The sequence below is a fragment of the Echinops telfairi genome, unplaced genomic scaffold (assembly GCF_000313985.2).
Source record: "Echinops telfairi isolate 266 unplaced genomic scaffold, ASM31398v2 ScPeMD7_1;HRSCAF=3_0, whole genome shotgun sequence".
NCBI classification, from domain to species: domain Eukaryota; kingdom Metazoa; phylum Chordata; class Mammalia; order Afrosoricida; family Tenrecidae; genus Echinops; species Echinops telfairi.
In genome coordinates, this window is record NW_022103896.1 from 85,204,959 (window position 1) to 85,212,145 (window position 7,187).

General features: G+C 39.4%; 1 pseudogene; it reads left to right on the top strand.

The window, feature by feature from the left end:
- Positions 1–2,200, top strand: part of LOC101643029 — a 7,320-nt pseudogene extending 5,120 nt beyond the window's left edge.
- Positions 2,201–7,187: the final 4,987 nt, after the last annotated feature.

The following is a 7,187-nucleotide window of genomic DNA, read 5'->3' on the forward strand; positions in this document are numbered from 1 at the left end:
AAAAAAAAGATTTCCTCATATCTTTTCTGGCTGTAGAGGGGCCCAGAGGAATCCATTTTGTTATCACCAATACTTAATTGTTACATATTCAGTTGGTAAACACAAGAGCCTGCTCATCAGACTGCCCATTCTTGGAGATTTTAGCTTCAAACTAACCTACACCCACAGCAATAATCATGACAGCACAGTAATCTTGTTCCTGCAATTATGTTTTTTATAAAGTCTCTATTTCCAAGGGCATCGATGATGGTCACATAGTCCTCACTTGTCTCATTTTCCCACAGGGCGATATCTATGGTGATGCTACACTCCAACTTTCAGCTAATCCAAGACCCAGGCACGCTAACAGGATCTCTTCCCCTTTCAGCAGCTACCTTCTCTAATGTTCCAATGGCTCTTTGTCAAACCCACCACAACTTAGATCAGACGAAAAGTGGTGGAGGACTCGCCAGAATCAATGTGTCCAATGAGATTATTGTGATAAAGATTTTTCCTTTCCCATTTGGGCTTAGATTTCTGCAATGGTTTTCAACAACACCTGTACTCTAGTTGAAAAACCCTTTGTGAAAAGTCCCTCAGTTTTTTTAAGATGAGCTAAATGGCTACTATCATCACATCAAAAAGTGCCCCGATCTTTATTGAGCCTATATTGAAAATAAAGTTTGTATTTTTGTATCTTTTACTTCCTTTTTTCCCCCACTGACTCTTGAAGTCCCCTTGCATGAGGCAACTCTGCTAGGCCACGGTGCTCAGTATTATGGCACCATCCTCCATTTTGTACCTGATATAATTATCCTAGGTGTCAGTTTATCATAGTGTGGTGGCTTTCATGTTACTGTGATGCTGGAAGTGATGTCCCTGGTATTGGAAGTGCCATCAGGGTAACCCCAAGTGAACAGGTCTCAGCAGAGCTTCTAAACTAAGAACAGACAAGAAGGAATAGGCTGTCCACTTCAGAGAAATTAGCCACTGAAACCCTACAGATAGCATTGAAACACTGCTAGTTACTGAAAACTGGTTACTGAAAACACAAGTAGAATATTATCAGTGATGGTGACAGAAGATGAGCCCCTCAGGTAGAAAGGCACTCAAAATATGACTAGGAAGGAACTGCCTTCCCAAAGAAGAGTGAACTTGAATGACTCAGCTGGAGTAAAGCCTGCAGGGGTAAAGCGTTTGGAACTTTCCTTGGCTGATGGGGTACAATTCAAAATGAGAAGAAGCAGCTGCAAACATCAATTAAAACTTGGAACTTGGAATGTATAAAGTATTAATCTAGAAACATTTGAAGTCATTTAAAATGAAATGGAATGCACACATATTGATATTGTAGGTGCTAATGAGAGAAGATGGGCCGATGTTGGACATTTTGAGTCAGAAAACCATATGGTTTAGTATGTTGTGAATGATACCCTCAAGAGAAATGGATTTGTATTCATTTTCAAAAAGGGCATCTCAAGATCTACCTTGAAATACAATGCTGCCTGTAATAGGATGTTTATCCATACACAAGGAAATTCAGCCAACAAAATTGTTATTCAAATGTATGCACCAACCACTAAAGCTAGTGATGAAGACAAAAGAAATTGTCTTCGGTCTGAAATTGATCAAACATGCAAACAAGATGCAATGATAATTGTTGACAATTGGAAAGTGAAAGTTGGAAACAAAGAGGAAGTAGTTAGAAAATATGGTCTTGGAGAAAGAAGCAAAACTGGAGATTGCATGTTGGTATGTTGCAAGACCAACGACTTGTTCATAGAAAATACCTTTTCTCAATAGCACAGAAGAGGCTATACACCTGGACTTCTCCAGATGGAATACACAGTAATCATATTGACTACATCTGTGGGACGAGATGAAGGAGAAACTCAATATCAGCAGCTAAAAGTGGGCCAGAAGATGACTGTGGAACAGACCATCAATTGCTCATATTTAAGTTCAGGTTCAAGTTAAAGAAAAATGTTAAGTTCACAAGAGTCACATTATAAGCTTGACTATATCCCACCTGAATTTTGAGAACATCTCAAGAACAGATTTGTGCATGAAGCACTAGTGACAGAAGATCTGATGAGCTGTGGGCATGACATAAAGAAACCCAAAGAAAAAGATCAGAGTAGATGCCAAAACACTCTGAAATTGTATCTTAATTGTAGAGCCCCGAAGGAAAGTGGAAGAAATTACGAAGTCAAATAACTGAAGAAAAAATTTCAAAGGGCTCCACAAGAACACAAAGTAAAATATTATAATAAAATGTGCAAAGGCCTAGAGTTAGAAAAACAAAAAAGATGAACATGCTCAACATATTTTAAACTGAAAAATTTAGGGAAAAGGTCGAGTTGTAACATTGAAAGATTCTATATACAAAAGACTGACTGATGCAGGAAGCATCCAAATTAGATGGAAAGAATATACAGATGCACTGTACCAAAATGAATTAGTTGACACTCAACCATTTAAAGAGGTAGCATATTATCAAGAACCAATGGTGCTAAAAGAAGTAATCTAAATGCACTGAAAGCATTAGCTAAAAATTGTGCTCCAGGAATTGATGGAATGCCGATTGAAATGTGTGAGTAAGGAGAAATTCTTGAAAAATTCTATCTCTTCTCAGTCTATCATTGTGATAATAATTTATTTTAGAAGAATTAATACCAGACTAGTCCCAAGGAGCTGGAGATTAAAGATGACCCAAATGTCCAACTCTTCCAAAATGTTATGTTGCTCCATTCCTGCCACCCCACCCCCACCCCCATGCACACACACGTACTCCTTCCTTCAGTATATTCCCTCATGCACCTGGGCTCTACTATTTACTAAAAGTCCAACAGAAACTCAAAAAACCTTTTTTGTTTAACATCATTTTATTGGAGGCTCTTACAGCTCTTATAGCAATCCATATATCAATTATATCAAGCATATTTGTACATATGTTACCATCATTATTTTCTAAGTATTTACATTCTATTTGAACCTTTGGTATCAGCTCCTCTTTTTACCTTCCCTCCCCCCTTCCACCCTTGTGACCCCTTGATGAATTATAAATTATTATTATTTTCATATCTTACACCAACCTCTGTCTCCCTTCCCCTGAGGTTTCTTCCCCCCTACTCTCCTGGTATTGCTACTCCCAGTTCTGTTCCTGAGGGGTTTATCTGACCTGATTCCATGTGTCCTGAGCTCTTATCTGTACCTGTGTGCATGCTCTGGTCAAGCCCTCAGTGAAAAGCAAGCTTGGGGTCATGATAGTGGGGGGTGAGGAAGCCTCAAGGAACCAGAGGAATATTGTGTTTCATCGATGCTGTATTTCACCTGGTTGACTCATCCCTTCCTTGCGACCATTCTGTGAGGGGACATCCCACTGTCTACAGATGGGTTTGGGGTCTCTGCTCCGACCCCCTCATTCTCAGCAATATCTTTTTGTTTCTTTGTTTTGGGTCTTCTGATGTTACCTGATCCCATCGACACCTCATGATTCCACAGGCTGGTGTGTTTCTTCCATGTGGGCTTGGTGCTTCTCTACTAGATGGACACTTGTTTAACTTCAAGCCTTTAAGACCCCCAGAAGCTATATCTTTTGATAGCCAGGCACCATCAGCTTTCTTCATCGCATTTACTTGTGTACCTATTTTGTCTTTATTGATTGTTCTGGGAAGGTGAGCATCACAGAATGCCAGGTTGTTAGAGCAAAGTGTTCTTGTGTTGAGGAAGGGCTTGAGAAGGCCCAAAGTCCATCCATTTCCTCAATGTATTGCCATATAAATATATGTACATATGCCAATACCTCTATTGTTATGAATGAATATATTCACATAAGTGCACATCCATGTTTGTACCTCTCTCCATGGCTTTGCTTTCTAGATCTTTCATCTGTTTCCTCTTATCTTCCTCCTTTCCCACATCATGGTCACCCTTCTTCTGCTTCTTAGTAATTCCTCTCAGCTAAATTGCTGTTGCTCCAACATCCTCAGCATCTCTAGCCTCCTCATTGTTGATTTTAATTCCCTTGTTGTTCCCCTGTCTAGAGCATTGTTTGCTCACTGCTCCCTTCCTCCACCTCCTCCTCCTAAGTCCCTTGAGAACCTTTGGTCCCATTGCTTTCTCCTTGGACTTGCTTCCCATGTCTATCTTATATAAGTAGGCAAACCAACAATAATGTAGACAAAACAAAAAGAAAACAAAAAATTGAATAAAAAGAAATAGAAAATACATATATACAAAAAATATATATAACTGGCACCAAAAAAATTAACAAGCATACATAATTCTAGGTTTGTCTGCTGGCCTTTATTACTATCTCCTCACTGGTCCTGGGGGGGTTCTGGGAACTATCCCTCCTAACCTGAAGTCTATCTGGGTGCTTCCTCAGGAGCTTTGTGACTTGGTTTTGCTCCCATTGCTGATCTGTTATGTTCCCTTCTTGGTTCACCCTGCTGTGGGGGGCTCAATCCCCACCAAGAAACTCACAAAGCTTCATCACAATACTCACAAAAATAAAATGCCACATATGTTGCTGTACAGTCCCACATCCAAAGGCCAGGAAGAGATGAGCCAAATGTAGGGTCAAGAGCCATGAGCCAAAAATGTCCCAAAGTCACAGCAGGTCTTACTTCTACCCAAGCTCAGACAGGAAATAGGATTATAGTTTTCCAGTTGAGGTGAAATAAGTTATAACTGTACAGTTGCACCTGTATATATCAAAGGAAAACACAGAATGATGTCGTATGCCACACTCTCTACTAAAGTGGGATCTTAAAGATGCCCCAAAGAGGGTGTGGCTTGGTTCATACCCACCACTAAGATCAGGTCTTAATCCCCTAACTCTGTCCATTAATATAATAGAGAATGCCCTCCAACATAATATAGCCACAGGTGTATTGAGTCTCAAATTGCAATATACAATGTAAGAATTCTGGCTAGAGGGGCCATATTAATTGACCACAACTCAATCCTGATGCTGCTTATGAGGAGCTTGGTTTTCTTTAAGTTATGGTGTCATTGTACCTTGATCTTCATTTGTAAATGCTTCAGATCTTTTTGACTTTCACCAAGCAAAATCGTCACCTGCATATCACGGGTTGTTGATAATCCTCCTCCAATCTTGATAATGTATTCTTCCTTTTGAATTTTTGTTTAGCATATAGTTCAAATAAATACTATAAAAAGATGCTCTCGTGATGCTCACACTTGACAGGAACTTCCAGAAATGTAATCTGGGTTTAGAAGAGAATGTGAAACAAAGAATATCATTGCTTATCATGTCAGATAAGTCTTGGCTGAAAGTTCAGAATACCAGAAAGATGTTTACCTGTTTGTCTTTTTAATATGGAAAGGCACTTGGCTATAGATCACAAGAATTTGTGGATGACATTGTAAAGAACAGGAATTTCGGAATACATAATTGCACTCCTGTAGAATCTGTACATCATCAAAGAGGCATTCTTTCAAAGAAGTGGTACTGCATTGCTGGAAACCAGGAAAGATGTGTATCAGGGTTGTATCTTTTTATTATTACAATGAATCATTTTATTGGGCGGTTCTTACAAATCTTATGAGAATCCATCATTCAACTGTATTAAGCATATTTGTACATATGTTCCCATCAACATTTCTGAAACATTTTCTTTCTACTTGAGCCCTTGGTATCAGCTTCTCTTTTTTACCCTCCCTCCCCCACTCTCCCACCCTCGTGAATCCTTGATCAATTACATATTATTATCATTATGTCATGTCTTACACTGTCTGTTGTCTCCCTTCACCCACATTTCTGTTATTCATTCCTCTGGGAAGTGGGCTATATATCCAACCTTGTGATGGGTTCCCTCTTTCTCCCCCTACCCTCCAACCCCCAACATCCCCCTTCCCTCATGATGTCACTACTCCCACTACTGTTCCTGAGGATTTTATCTGTCCTGAATTCCGTGTGTCTAGAGCTCTTAACTGTACTGGTGTGTGTACTCCAGTCTAGCCAGATTTGTAACGTAGAACTGGGTCATGACAGTGGGGTAAGGGGAGCATTCAGGAACTACGGGAATGATGTGTGTTTCATCGATGCTATACTACACCCTGGTTGAATCATCCCTCCCTTGTAACCCTTCTGTGGGGGGATGTCCAATTGTCTACAGATGGGCTTTGGGTCTCCACTCCAATGCCTCTCTTTCACATCGACATAATTGTTTGTTTGGGATCTTTTGATACCTGATACCTGTGGGTTTATTTGCTTCCCTGATAGATTGGCTGCTTGTTTAACTTCAAGCCTTTAAGACCCCAGACACTATATCTTTTGAAAGTCTGGCACCATCCACTTTCTTCACCACATTTGCTTATGCACCCATTTTGTCTTCAGTGATTGTCAGAAAGGTGAGAATCAAAAAGTGCCAGGTTATTATAACAAGATGTTCTTTTGTTTAGGGAGCCCTTGAGTACAGGCTCAGAGTCCATCTGCCATCTTAATACTTAACATATAAGTATATGTACATTGGTCTCTATCCTTTTCATTATAAATTAATATAGAGTTGTACCCTTTCACCATAATTTTTACATCTGTATGCTGAGAAAATAATCTGAGAAACTGACACAACCTTGATTGCTAAAGCACAGATAACTTGAAGCATATGCTGAGAAAAATCCAAAACCACAGTCTTCAATGGGGATTACAACTCTGTATAAAAATATATATATATGGAGATAGCAGCAACCACTACATTTAAGGTACGAACTTGTTATGAATTGATTTGTGCACACACACTTACCAAAAAATCATGTTGAACACCTGTGGCTGTTATCTTGTTTGTAAACAAAGCTTTTTGTTGTGGTTGTTATTTTTGTTATCTTAATGAGGTCACTGCAGTGCAGGTTAGGCCTTAAACCTAACTATGCCTAAATTATAAAAAGACCAGAAAAGACACAAATATACACATAGAGGGAACATAAATGCCATGGAAAGAACACTAAAGGAACATCCAGTCAAGGAAGGAATAGACAGAGCCAAGACTTGGACTTTTAGCCTCCAGAACTGCAAGAAAAGGAATTTTCATTCTTTAAAGCTGGCTACTTGTGTCCCATATATCACACAATTCAAGCATGCAATCATAGCAAGAGGAGTTGGACAATCATAATCGCATCAACTTAGAACCTATTTCTTCTATCTTGTACTCTGCTTTCAGTTCTCCCAACCTCCCCTGCCA